At 56.7% G+C, this 14,304-nt stretch overlaps 1 long non-coding RNA gene across 1 annotated transcript; it reads right to left on the bottom strand.

The window, feature by feature from the left end:
• Positions 1 to 2,249: 2,249 nt before the first annotated feature.
• Positions 2,250 to 9,292, bottom strand: LOC120221765. The gene is made up of 2 exons (XR_005525890.1): positions 9,200 to 9,292; positions 2,250 to 2,367 (listed from the first exon to the last, which is right to left on the bottom strand). It is a non-coding gene; the product is annotated as an uncharacterized LOC120221765 (long non-coding RNA).
• Positions 9,293 to 14,304: the final 5,012 nt, after the last annotated feature.

Raw genomic sequence — 14,304 nt, forward strand, 5'->3', positions numbered from 1 at the left:
GCGTCTCAAGTTCCAGTTCTGCTCCATTCCCACCTCTATCTCAGCTAAGAAGCTACTTAATTACTTAAGTAATCGCTAACACTTAGTGCAAAAGCAACCCGGGAAGCTGGCGCCACTGACACCCGGAAGCAGGCGTGGGTGGAGAGGCTAGAACCCCCAGTTGCAGCCAGAGCCCCCCAGCTCAGCCCAGGGCTTTCTACAGCCCTAACCCGGCCCTTTCCACTCCGGGGAAAGAAAGCGTCTCCAGACGCTTCAGAGTCCAGTGGGGCCTTGGTCCTCTAGGCCACTGGGCCACTGCCGCCCCCCATCCCCAACCCGAGCCTCGGTTTTCAAATGCAGCGCTTTTAATCATTTAATTCTCAAAATCCATCCCCAAACACCTTTGCTGGGGTGACGAAGAGAGCTCACTTTTCGGCCCTACCGGCCCCCAGCCAAAGAGTAATTAGCAATTAAGATGACAAAGTTTTACTCTCTAGGGCCAAATAAGATAACAGCTAATCAAATTGCCTTCAGAGGTTTGCAAAGGTCGCCGGCTATAAAAAATGTAACGTCAACGGCAACAACTATAATTTGTCCTTGGTAAACTCACCAGGCTTTCAAGCTCTTTGCTTTTCATTTCATTTTCTGCTCCCGCCCCCTCCTCAAACCTTCCCAAGTTCGAGTTAAACGTCCAAAATGGCTTAGGAAGCTTTAGAGAGTATGAGGGGGGAAAAAAAGAAAGAAAGAAAGAGAGAGAGAGAAAGAAAGAAGAAAAAAAGAAACCACGTTCACTTTGTTTTTAAACTTTCTAGAAATCACTCATGACTGGAGGGCTGGGTTTAAGCACTCGAAAAAGAAAGCATTTCCACTTGAAATTCAACTCCATTTTCCCCCAATTACACTTGCTAAAATTCAGGGCTATTATCATCCAGGGAGACTCAGAAAATCGGCACAAGGAAAGAGGCAACAACTTTATGAACTTTGAAAAGACACTTTTCCTCCTGGGGTCTTAGAATCGAAAAGCTCTCAAATTACTCAGACTAATTAGCTGGGAGAGAATGTGATCAGACGAAGGGGAAAGCCAATGCTTTCATATTGATTTTTTTTTTTTGAGGCCTCACAAAGAAAAAAAAAAATCAGATTTGAATTTTTTTTTTTTAAAGCAATCCACCTTTCCAAACTTGTTGAAACGGCAACACCGGGTTGTAGCTTTGTCAGAGGAAGACAAGAAAAAATACCCACCGAGCGCTGGGAGCTGGAGGATAGGGAAACCCCAGCTGTCGCCGGGCCAGGGCGATGGTTGGGGGGAAGCCTGGGAAGCAGAGAGTTTTCGAGTTCCGAGCTCTGCTCTCAAGTTGGGGGCAAGAGCCGGGGAGGGAGGCTTGATGGAAGCTGACAATCCTCTCCCGCTCGGCTCCGAGCTCCCTCTGAGCGCGCGTCCGACCGTCTCGGCCTGGTGGCTTCCTCCTCGGCTCACGCTCACTCGCTCCTTCTCTCCGCCGCCGGCGGGTGGCTGCCTCGCCGAAGGACTGCTCCGGCTGGCGGCGGGCGCGGTGCCCCTCGGCGCTCGAGTGCCCGCGGACTCCTCGGTGCCCGAGCGCAGCGCCGCACAAAGCCGGAGGGCGGGCGGGCGGCAGCGCGGCGAGCTGGCTCCTCGGCGCTCCCGGCACACGCTCGCTCCGTGCGCGCTCGCGGGGCCCGCGGCCGGACAAAGCAGCCGGCGGCGCCGGGTCTCCGAAGCCGTTCCCGGGCCTGGGGCACCGCAGAGCCTCTTCGTCCTCTGCCGCCGGCCGGGGGCATTAGGCGACGCTGGGGCAGGGAGCCGCGGTTGCTGCTGCGCCCGGAGCCTCGGTTCTTCCCGCGAGCCTAGCCCGTGCCGGCGCCGGCGCTGGGGCTGAGCCGGCCGCCTGCCCCTAGCCCTGCGCCGCTCCCGCTCGCCGGCTGTCGCCCTCCGACGCGGGCTTTCGCTGGAAGTAGAAAGTTTGGGCTCCTGCGTGGAAACTTCTCCGGCCCGACTCTCCCGGCGTAGCAGTGGGGGAGGGGACCGGCCAGAGGGAGGAAGGAAGGAGGGAGGAAAGGGGAGACCTGCCTGAATATTGCAATTAAAATGAAGCAAGAAGAAAGAAGCGGACTCACCTTTATGAGGCATCCTCTCTCGTCAATGCTCCTGTCAAGAGTTTTGGTTGGTTGGGTTTTGATTTTTTTTTGTTTTTTTTTTTTTGTTTTTTTTTTTTTTGGTTTTTGGTTTTTGGTTGTTTTTTTTTTTTTTCTGTTGTTGTTGCTTAAAGACCACAATGGTTTGCAATGACGGTGTTTTAAAGGAGTTGCTCGTGAGAGTTTTCTCCACGGACGCTGCTGGTTTGGTGTGTGAGAGCAATTCTCAGATCCCTGGGAAGGAGACAGAGATTGACAATAAAATGGGCTGTCAGCGGCTGGAGAGTGAGAGATAAAGAGTGTGGGTGAGGGAAGTGGCTGCAGCCAGCACACCTATGCTGATTGGTGATGGCTCAAGTGTGTTAATGTGTGTGTGCCGGCGCCCGGCCTCGCCTCCACCGCTCCTCACTGGCCCATTAGCGAAGCCTGACCTCTGTCATCATCCTCCAGCAAAACACTTCCTCCTGCGCCTGAACCAGAGCGGGAAATGAGGCCGAGCCACGGTTCGCTTTTCAAACCCACTAATCACTCCGCAACATGCAAATGCACCGCTCGCTCCCACACAAAATATTGCTTTATGCAAAGCAGCGCCGGGGCCTCGCGCCAGCCGATTGGATGCTCCCTCTCCCCGCCTGGTGCAATTGGTCCGTTTGTTTGAATATGAATACACTTGTTTTCGGCTCGGATGGTGGGTCCCGGCTTCTCTCCCCGGCGCTGGGCCCCCGAGCCCGGGCTCTGGAGCTGGCGCTCGCCGACATCTCTAAGCTCCTAGCGCTCCGGGAGCCAGCGCTGCCCGCACTGGGGCCACGAACTTGAGGGGTCGAGTGCAGGCCGCTGGGCTGAGGGTCGCGCCTCCCCCCACCCCCCTGAGCTGGGTGCAGGACTCTCAGCTCTTGGAGGGAGCAAGTTTCTGCAGCTTCTCGCAGCCCTTTCTTGCCAACTCCAGCGCTGCGCGGCCTGCCGCCCCGCCCCCGCCCGCCCTCTCTCCCGCCCTGCCTCGTCCCCGCCGGGGCGCTGGGACGCGGAGCACAGCAGCGGCCGCGCCTTAGCCCACCTGGCCGCTGGGAAGAAGAAGAGAAAAAAGGGACTGAACGCCACTGGGTCCCGGCAGCAACACTCCGGCGGAGGCCGAGGCGAAGCCTAGGCCGAAAGGAGGCCGCCTGGCTGGGAACTAGGCGACGCCCGGCGGCCTCCCCAGTCCAGGCCTCCTGGGCCTGCCCATTCCCCCACTCCTGCTCCCCCGGCCCTTTCTTCAGTCCTTTCTCCTTTCGGAAGCCGCGGTGCGCAGCGGAGCGGAGGCACAGCCGGGGCTGGAGAGGCCCGAGCAAACACGCCACTTACTTTGTGTACAGAGGGTTCTTGTGAAAAGCCCTGAAGAGTCCTTACCAAACACTCACCAACTTCTCCCACGTGCCATTTGTTGACTAAGTGCGGCTGCTTTTCCAGGAGCCTGAGAGGAGGGGACGCGAGGGGGAGATGAGAGGGGAGGAGGGGTGGTGGAGGCCTGGGGTGGGGGAAGATGCCCAATGCTGGGGAAGAGCCGTGTGTGTGTCTTCGCCAGCGATGTCCGTGTGTCAGCGTGTGTCGATGTGTTCCACTGGTTATCTGTGTGCGATGCGTGTGTCTCCACACCGAAATTCCCTCTCCTGGGTCTGCTCTGTCCCAGGAGGCAGCTCTCCTTCAGCTGTTGCCAGAAAACCGGGAGGAAAGTAAGCAAATGGCTGTTCTCTTCTGACCACACACCAGAAGTCCATTTGTTGAATGCCGGACGATTAGGACACACCTCAGTACACTCCAAAGGCGCCCCTTGGCGCATGCAGTTAAGGTGACAGGGGAGGGAGCGGCTGTCTACTCCTGCGAAGTCTGGAGTTGTCTCGGAGCTTGCTGCCCAAGTGGAAGGGAAGCGGCTGGTTTGGGATGGGGGTCATACCCCGGAACCCAGCAAAGGAGAATGGGGATGGCATAGCTGAGGCAGGGAGGCTGAAAGGAAGCCACGCTGGGTACCCTTGACTCCTCTTGACTTCTGAAAAGTGCTGAAAGTCAGAGCTCATCAGCAAACTCTGGGCACCCCGAACTCGCGGCCGACACGCGTTGTGGCAGCCTTCCCTGGGAGCTGGAACCATGAGGACGTCGCAGGCTGCCTTGGGCCGCAGGCCTAGTGGGCGCTTCACACTCTTCTCCCCAACCCGGACCCACTAACGCCGCGACCAGGAGCCAGGGCAGAGCTCCGAGGGAACGGAGGCCTCCTCCGCCTGGACCAGGTTGGGGTTGCACAACTCGCTGACTCTCTCCGCCTGGGGATGGCCCTTTCCGCGAGGCCCAGGAGCACTCCGTTCCGCGAGGAAACCAAGGCCAGAGGCAAGGAGTCGGTGCGCGGCGTTGGGGTCAGCGGCCTCCAGTGCGACATTTCGTAGGACCGCGACTTCAGGAGGGTCTTGGGAAGTGGGGCATCGGGCCCAGGTCCCAGACCAGCAGAAATCTGCGTACTTTTTCTCTCCCTTTTTACTTCTCAAAGAAGCGTTACAGAAGCTTGAACTCAAGTCCATTGGGCATAAGCAAAGGGGGTGGGGGTAATGAGGCCCAGAGACTGTCCGAACTGGAGGCGAATATCATTTTTACAACCTTTCAATTAGCGACCGAGTGGATTAGCACCTTCTTAAGCTTCGCCTCGGAAAGAAGCAGCCATAATCTTGTTGCTATTTCCCCCCAGGGCACTGGCTCTTTGAATTAGCTCCTTCTCCCGCTCTTCAACCCCCATCTCACCTCGGAGAAAAGTTTTAACAACAAAAAAAAATCATAACAGGACGGGAACAGGGAGTGAATGCCGCTGACGTCATCGGGTGGGGGTGGGGGCTAGGGGAGGACTCTTGGAAACCCCTCTGCACACACAAGAAACAAAAAGGACTTGGCTGCTTCCAATGTGTCAATATTTGGGGGGGGGGGCTCAGCCCAAAGGGAGGCAGAGTTTTCAAACTTTAAGGAGAGAGGGTTGGAGAGCGAGATTTCCTGTTCTCCCTGGAGGAGGGCGTCTCTGGAATCGAGGAGGGTGGGAATGCTATTCTACTTGGCGTGGCGTCTCGCGCCCTCTGCGAAGTACCGGTTCTGGCGGCGGCGCGGCCGACTGCGGAGCTGGGACGGAGGTGTCGCACGCCAGGGCCAGAGGTGTATGCAAAATTGAGACAACTCTCAGGTCGCCATTTTAATTGCGGCTTCCAACGGGACCGAGGCCCACTCGCTGCCCTCCAGAACTGGGGAAATCGCGCCTTCCGTTTCAGGGTCGCCTTTTCCCGCCTCTCGCCAGGTATTCCTGTTCCCCACACCTCCCCTCCCGCCCCTTGGAGCCGAAGAAAGACGTCTTTTCGCCCTGTTCCCTCAGGGGCCGCCGGGGTCATCCAACCCGGGAGGAGAGGCTCTCCGTGGCGTGGGAGCCACGCTGGGGGATCGCTGCGCCCCGGGAGTGCCCAGAGCCTCCCACCCGTATTGGCGCACAAGTGTGAGATCGGGCAGCATCTCACTCCCATCAGTCCCTGGTATTTGCCTGTACCCACTCCCCAGGTTTTCGGTCCAGAGCTGGCCTCTGGCAAGGCAAAGACGTGTCCGGTTCTTGAGAGATGTGCATTCGGCTTCCGGCTTCAGAAGCAAGAATCTCCCACCCGGTGTTGCGACACCTCTAAACTGCCGCTTTCCCCCGCCAAGCAGAGGCGCGGTGCCGGCGCACAGAGAAGGGTGGGGACGAGCTTTTCTCTGAAGGAGGAAAGTCTCCGCAGACACCTGCTCACTTTGCAGAGCCTCAAAGGGCGCTCTCTCTCTCTCTCTCTCTCTCTCTCTCTCTCTCTCTGCAGGCCCTAGGAAGGTGGGTTCCCAGGATGGCCACCCTGGCGAAACAGGGCAAACCAGCAAAGGCGCCCACCCCTGCCACCCAGTTCGGGGTGCCTCCACCACTCAGGGTCTTTCTCCCTCTCCTTTCTCCAGCAACCTGCGGGTTTCCAGCTCACTCAGCAGCCTCGCCGAGCCCAGACCGCTGGAAAGCCGAGGAGAGCCAGGAGCCGGCCGGGTGGCGCCTCCAGGCTGTGACCACTCTCGGCTGCGGAAATACGGAAAGCCGCCCTGCTTTGGCCCTTCGTCGCCTCTTGCCAAATGACAAGTGTGTCAAGGCGCTCTCTGGGTTCAGTCTTCTTTTATTCACATTAGGCTTCAAGAGTCTCTCTCTCTCTCTCTTCTCCCTTCCCCCAAGAAAAATACTTTTAAAAAAGCATTATCCCACTGGGTTTCCCAGGGAGGAAATCCCTACAGCCTGCACGCAGGTGGGACTCTCAAGCCTTTGCTTCCCGGACCCAACATGCTGTTGTCCAGATAGGGGCCAGGTTTAAAATTCCTGGTATGTAGAATACTTGCAAAGCAGTGGCACTCTCCGGTTTTTGCAAATACTATTGTCAGGAAAGTTTGTTTTCCATTTCATCACCCTGGACGCCCCCCCCCCCCGTCTTTTCTTTGCCCTAACCTCCTCCCTCAAGCCGCAAGAAGAGCTCAGCTTCAAACGAAAAGCAAACTAAGGCCACCTCAGACCCTTCTCCCAGGAGACTGCGTCTTAAAACACCTGCTTGTTTTAAAGGCCAGGGACTGAGTCCTGCAACGTGTCCGGCCGGGAGTGTAGCGACGAACCGGCGAGCTGGGAACTGGGGGCTTTGCAGGGGGATTTGTGGCTGGGGAAGGGGGAGGGAGCAAATGTCATGGCTGGCTCGCTCAGCAGCCAGGGAACCGGAGCTAAGCGTATCGGGCTTTTAAAATGACATTGATTGGGACAAGCTGTTCCCCACCCCAGTAAGAGTTAATCTGCCTGTTAATCAAGGCACTAAGGGGCTCAATGCGAGTTTTATTAGCGATTGGAGACAGAGGCGGCAGCGAGGGATCAAAAGCGGGGATCCCAGATATTTGTCGGTGCGGTCACAAAAAAAAAAGTATTTTCAATTAGAGAACAATTCGGCGCTTTTCATCACTTTTTAACTCTGACTCGCAGATGGTGACTTACAAACCTGGCTAACGGGGGAGATGTGGGGGGTGGAAGAGTAAGGGTGGGGGGAGGGAACCGAAGCCGGGCGTAGCCTAGAGGGGGGGGTGCGGGGGGTGAAGCTGCAGGTTGGCTCCGCGGAGTTCCGCCGGGGAGAGTTCAAGAATCCTCGACCTGGGGCCCTGAAGTCTGAGATTTCTCCGGAGAGGGGAAAGAATGAAAAATTAAACAACAAATATCACTAGCAATATGGGCATCCATCCCTCCCGGTCGGCTCCCCGCTGCTCAGGCCGCCTCTGGCGCGAGTGGCTTCTGGGCCCCTTGCGCCGCAGCCGCGCGGGCCTGAAAGTTTGCGCAGCGCAGCGCAGCGCAGCGAGAGGGACTCTCCTTCCGTCTCTACCGCTCTGCCCCCTTCTGCCCCGGAGGGGCGTTAGGTTCCTTCGGTTTTCCTTTCAGATTCTAAAATAAATAAATAAATAAACGCCCAGGCCCTGGGGAAAATTGAATAGTAACTTATTCAATAATCCCAATTATATGAGAGGGTCTAAGAAAAAAAGCACAAGCCAACCACATACGCCCTCCGATCAAGGAGGGCACAGGAGTGAGAAGGCGACGGAGGAGGTCTCAGTCTCGCCCTGGGCGCGGGGAGAGAACTCTGGTCAGAGGTAATTATGTCACTGCGTTTTCTCGCCGTGACAGCCGAATAAACACGATCTCCAATAAACATCTCTAATGAGGGAGGAGGCCCGAGGATGACTGGGTTTGATTTATGACTGGAGGAGAAGGTCCGCTTCCCACTGCGAAGCGGGCAACCTGCTTGCCGCCCAGCTCCGGAGGAAGGACCCCGCGGAGGAGAGAACCCAGGCCCAGGTAAGGTGCACGGCGGGTTGGCCACTTCTCTCACGCCCCTGCTTCCCAGGCAAGGTGGGCAGGGGGGCCCACCGCTCCCGGTTGGACAGTGATCCCAAGCACCTGTCACAGGTGCCTGAGATACAAACGTCCTCCGAAGGTGCCTCTCAAAGGTCTAGAGAGGGGGCGTCAGGGCACGAGTGGGAATGAGGGGCGAGCGCGGGCCTGATGCAGAGGCCTCCCCCCGGCCCGTGCTCCTATGCCATGCCTAAGCCCGCTTCGGAGTCTGCGGCCACTTGGGGCTGGACTTTCGGAACTTTCGCTCCGCAGAGCCACCAGGTAGCCTCAGTTTAGGGTGGTCCTTTCCCTGACCCACTTCGGAGAAACTTCTGGCACCGGGGTTTGGGCTGTCCCGGGGCAGGAGAATGGCCCGGCGCTGCTCTCCCCGGGCGTTCAGCGGCCGGGCTTCGCTGGCGCCCACAAGCTTCCCACCGAGACAGCGAGCGCAGCGCCCGCGGTAACCGGAGCCCGCGTTCTAGCTCAGTGAGAATCGTTAATTATTAGGTCTTCCGAAGTGAAGCTCAAACCACACGCTGGGGCTTTACGCGCTGCCCAGCTCTGCGGGCAGCATTCTTTCGTCCTCCGCTCCCTTCTGAGAAACGAACTCCCATCTCTAAGACTTTGTTTCGGTCCAGCCGTCTACACTTTGCAACCGCTGGAAACTTTTGTAGCGCTCCGCCCGACCCAGGGTGGGGCGTTTGCACACGCTCCGGGCGCTGGTGGGGACTTCGCGAGTGCTTGTCATGAACTGCGATTCGGGAGAGTTCTGGGTGCAAACTGCATCGCCTCTTGCATTTCTCACGGGTTCGAGCGGCTTCTGCAGACCGCAGCAGCAGCAGATCCCCGTCTCTCTCTCCCCGCCCCTCCCCCTCCCTCCCCCCCCCCCCCCCCCCAGCACCCAACTGAAAGTCCACTCTGGGAACTGGAACATTTTGCTACTTTTGCAGAAAAGCACCCTCGGCAAAGCTAAAGACCCCCCCCCCACTATCCCGCCCTCACTAACTCCACCTTTATAATGCCTCCTTTTAAAAGCAAAAGTCAAGCCCCTGAGCTGCTTGGAGGCAGCCTTGGATGTGGGGGCACCCATCGCGAGCAGCGGAGAGGCGGCGCGGCCCCGAGCCGGACGCGGGCCGGAGCCTGGGCGGTTACCTGGGAGTGGAGGGCGGGGAGGCAGGTGAGCCTGGCGGCGCGGGTTCCCACACGTCTCGCCGCCGCTCGGCAGGGGAAGTGGCAGATCTGACAGCCGCGTTCAACGCGAGGACCTGCCCCAGAGTTTAAATGTCAATGATAAGAAAAGAGGGTGCTCAGGCAGGCGCTAACTTTCCTTAATATCCATGCCAGCGCGGCCCTCATTGGCTGCCCAACCCGCGTGACGTCATGGCGGCTAGAGTTGGGCTCAGCTCCGCGCTGACTTGCGCTTGGGCCCGGCGGGAGCCTTCCCCTCCCCACCCTGAGTCAGGCCCGCTCTGTGCCCTGCCTTGGCCTTCCAGGGTCCAGCCCGCATCTACCCACGCCCAACCCGGCCCAGGTCCGCTCAGCCCTTCTTTAGGGCGTAGCCAACCCCGAGGAAACCAGTCTTCCTGAGTGCTCTCTTCCTCACCGCTGGCACGCGGGACCCTGCCATTAGGCTGGCTAGCTACCTTCCCCGGTGCCCACCCGGTCCCCTCCTCGGATCACCGGGGGGCGGGGGGCGGGGGGCGGGTCACTTTATCCGAGGGACTTGGAGGCTGCGCCTGGGTTGAGAGGGGCCTCTGGCAGGAATCGTTTTCAGGAGGAGCCCGAGGAACGATGGGTACCCCAGTATGGCCCTCGCGCTTGCAAAGTCACCAGCTGGGCACAGTCGAGGGCTCTGGGGAGAGGGCACACGAGCCCTTGTCCCAGGCTACGCCAAAGTCCTGGCCAAGCCAACGAGATTCTTGTGAGGACGCTCCGAACAGCACCTGCCTCGCCCCTTTGGGCTGAGACTCCAGTCACACGGAAAATATAGGTGATTTTATGAATCTTTCACTTGGTGGTTAACTGCTGACTCTATGGCCTTGAAGAAGAAAATAGGAAAAATCCCAGGTTCTGAAGTCAAGCTTCCCCTTCCAGGAGTCGAGAACACAACAGAAACGGGGGCCAGGTGGGCTGGATACTGAGCTGGTGATCTGCTCGTTTTTTTTTCACTCACACCCGCCGTGAACTGGAAGACGGCTTAGCAGAGCTGGACCTGACTACCGTTCAAGGGTACCTAGACCCGCGTTGTCATTCTCGTGTCCCCCTCCCCCCAGATAGTGTTTAATACCTTCCTGCTCGTTTCTCCATCCGGGTCGAACTAGGAAGTGACCGAGGTCCATCATGGACGGGTAGGGAGCTCTCACCAAGGTGGAAGGAAGGGAAGTGGTGGGTTATAGAATGGCCTTCACGCAGCTCCTGGGAAGCCTAGTCCTGGTTAGACCTGGGAGCAGGTGTGTGTGGCAAAAAGGAGGGGGGACTAGATCGGAAGAGGGTTCCAGGGCCCGTTCCTGCGCGCTTTACTCAGGTGTGGGCGGAGAAGCGAGAGCGCAGCACGGAGGACCCGGAGGCTCGCGAGGTGCCACGGTTCCCCGCTCCCTCCCAGCACACCTGGACAGGTGTCGGACTCCACGACAGGCTGCAAGGCGGGTCCAGGGGGCCCGTCTGCAGGCTCCTCCTGGCCGGGCTTGATTTTATTTATTTTTTGCTCAGCCCTCCGAGGCCCTGAGGGTAGAGTAGAGCAAGGGGAGGAGAATCGGAGCCTGCTGGTTTAAGCCCAAGCATGTTGTTCTTCCTTATAAAGTTCTGCACACTTCTCCCCATCTCACCTTCTGGTCTTCCGGTGTCGGGGGACGGGGGGGGGGGGGGGGGGGGGGGCGGCAAGGAGCCTCCATTACCCAACTCGCCACTCTAATCTGGGGCAAGACCCTACCGCTGTGCTGTCTCCCCAAGCTGGGCTTCGCTGGGGATTGGCTCAGGGAGGCGTTTGCGGGCCCCTCGGCCGCCACCGGCCATGTCTCGTGACCTAGTTTCGTGGTAATCTCCTGGTTCCCCTCCAGGACCCAGTCCGGTCCGCGGCCCCAGGGGGCCGGAGGTCTCCCCCGCTCCCTGGTCTGTCATAGGCCCGGAGCCTGAGTAGGCCTCCCTACTCCCTAGTTGTCCTCGCTTCTCGCTCCCCACCCACCCCCTCTGTCCAGACCGGAGGCCGCGGGGAAGGCTGCTCCGGGCTTGTTTGGAGTCTAGGCCATTAAGTGTGCGCGGATCCCTGCAACCCAGCAGGGTGCTCGAGAGCGACGCTGGAAACGCCACGGCCCCCGCCTGCTTATCTGCCTGTCAATAAAGGGCGCGCTCGGGCCGCGCGGGAGCGGCGGGCGGTGCAGGCGAGGCCGGACTGGGCCCTTCTTCCGAGCTCCGGGCCAACGCCGAAGCCGCTCTCCATTTGCCCTGGGCACAGCAGGCAGGAAAGGAAGGGCAAGGAAAGCTGGGGTCGCCACCGGGGAGGGCGCAAGTTGAGCCGCCGCCGAAACTCGGTGGCCGGTGTCGTTTGTTACCCGAGAGAACTCTGGGGATCCTCCCCAGAACCCCAAGAGTCGGGGACTCCCCTTGCAGCTTGCCACGGCCGTGTGGACGGCTCGGCCCAGCCCGGCCCCTCGTGGTGCTCAGCCTGCGAGGCCCGGCCTCGACCCGCCTGGGCAGTGGCAGTCTCTCCAGGCCGCACCAGGCAGAAGGGCACCGCGGGAGGCCCGGGGGCGTCGTCGACGACTGGCAACCCGGGATGCTGAGTGAGACCACAGGCGGGCTGTCGGTGGGGTGCAAAGGGCCAGAAGCGGGTTCTTCCAGGCTTCCCCTCAGCTCAGGCTAGACCAGATTCCCTGACACCCAGGGCAGTCCCAAGCTCTGATGCTCCACAGCAGTGAGCGAGCTTGGCAGCGGCCAGGTCTGCAGAGGCCCTGGCCTGCCACAGCGCGAAGCCCCCTGAGGCCATGTGGGGGCTGGGGATGAGGGTGAGGGGCCTGAAATAGGGCGTAGGGGTGGAGGAAGGGAGCGAAAGGAAGGATTAAAGGGCAAGGCTTGGGTGGAAGAGAGAGAGGGGACATAGGCGACTTGGCTTGAACTGTAGCAGAGATCTGTTGTTCTTGCGCAAGGTATGTTTCTCTCTCTCTCTCTCTCTCTCTCTCTCTCTCTCACCCCTCTAACTGTTTTATGCAAATCAAGCAGCTTTCAGATTACAGGAAGCCCTATGTTGGATCTGTGCTATAGGGTGGGTAGGAATTGATTTGGTATTTTTCTTTTCTTTGAGAATGGGCATTGAGTCATGCAACAATTGAAAAGTAGAAATGGATTTTTCCCCTTCAATATTTTAATTTCATTTTACTAAGTTGGAGGATAACGCATCCTCTTAACTTCTATTTTTTTAAAAAAGCATTGTTTTAAAATAATATCATATGATTTAAAATTATTCCTAAATGGGTGTCAGTTTATAAAGGGATTTACTAAAACTCTTCTGTATAAAGATCAATAGACAAAGAGGCAAAAGTCCCTGACTAATTGAGAAAAAAAAAAAATACCTGTGTATATTGTGTGTCATTTCAAATAGGTACATGAGCCAGAAATCCATATATTATCTATTATCCTAGGAATTAAGTTTACTGAGCAGTGCATGTGGCTCTTGCCCTTTCTTCCTTCCCTCCTCTCCCTCTCTTGTAAGTTGGCAAGCTTTTAAAACAGGCTTTTGGCTTTAATTAAAAACTAGAGAAATGTTTTGTAAATCTGAGTGTCAAAAAGGGAAATATTTAGCAAAGCTAATATTTGCTATCTCTTCACTCAGGTTTAAAGAACTGCATAATGGCATGCTTTATGCAAGAGTGTGGTTTCTCTGCTATTCAATTATTTTCCTGCTCTCATTCAAAGAAATACTCAGTTTCTTCTCTTTTCTGTCCATTCTACCCCACCACAAAGTTTTCTCGGACATTTGGGAAAATCTCTAAATCCTTCTAGTTTGCTTTCCCACTAAGGAAAACTACTGCAATCAATTCAAGAAAACTCTGTTTTTCCTCTTTTCTAAACGTTTTCATGTGAAGTTAGTCTGTGGCACCATGTTTGATTTCTTTCTCTCCCTTGTCCGGGTGGAGACTGAGACATTAGCTGAATTCCCTGGGGGTGATTGGATGCAATTCGCTGAAAGTAGACAGGCACGTCCTGGATGTTAGAAATTCACTTTTTCTCAACGTGACAAGGCCGCCTTCGATCTACAATTGTATTTGAATGGGCAATGAGCGGAAAGATCTCTCATCATTAAGTCTGCTTCTACTTTAGCAAAATAACGAGAGCCTTCATTTGCACACAAATGCTCATAAAACTCAGATTCCCTGCAACTCTTTAATAAAAAGGGATAGCTTCGTAATTTAAACTGGAGGTGAGAAGGCAGAGAGAGTAAGAGAGAGATGGGGAGGTTTCAAAGGCATTCCCTCCCTGCCCCCCAAAGGTCCATGTGATGGAGTTGACTTTTTTTTTACTTTAAATCTTAAATAAGATGTGAGTTGTAACAAGAGGATTGGCACTTACTCCGTGACCCTTATAATTGGATTAAATATAGACTGAGACGTACAAAAACACACCAAGACTGACACCTGCCAACTGGACTTCCTTATGATTGATTGTGATGCGTCGTGCTGGCAACAATAATGAAATAAATTGTACGGATAAAACAGCACATTTGTCATTTCCGTGCCATGAGTGAGGAAGTCAACGAGTTAGGCAAGCTGTTAGCTGACAGGCGCGAACGGGAGGCAAGCTAAAGAGATAAATAAGGATTCCAGGCATTGACAGGACAAATTATAACTTGTCACAACCTTTTTAAATTCAGAAGTTTTCAATTAACATATATATTGCTGTTACATATAAGATAAGGGGGCGCATACGTAAACACGAGAGGTGCGCAGGGACCCCCCAGGGCCAAGGGCTTGGCCGCCCAGGCCTCTCCGTCCGGTCTGCATTGTCGCTGAGATCCGGACCGCCCCCGCGGGCCACTGGTGCCTGACCAGTCAGCGGGTGCCGCGGGACTAGGTAAGGTGGGTGAGGGCGTGTTAGGCCAAGGGACGGCTTCTTGTTTTCCTTGGACCCGCAAGAGGCGGCTCCGGCACCCTTTCTTCACAGAAGCAGAATTCCCAGCCCAAGGGAGAGCCCAGGCAAGGCCTGCGCCCAAGTCCAGCCGGACGAGTCTGGAGCTCTCTGCCTACCCATGTCACCGCGCAGGGCAG

The sequence above is a fragment of the Hyaena hyaena genome, unplaced genomic scaffold (assembly GCF_003009895.1).
Source record: "Hyaena hyaena isolate Hyena2069 unplaced genomic scaffold, ASM300989v1 scaffold_807, whole genome shotgun sequence".
Classification (NCBI taxonomy): Eukaryota; Metazoa; Chordata; class Mammalia; order Carnivora; family Hyaenidae; genus Hyaena; species Hyaena hyaena.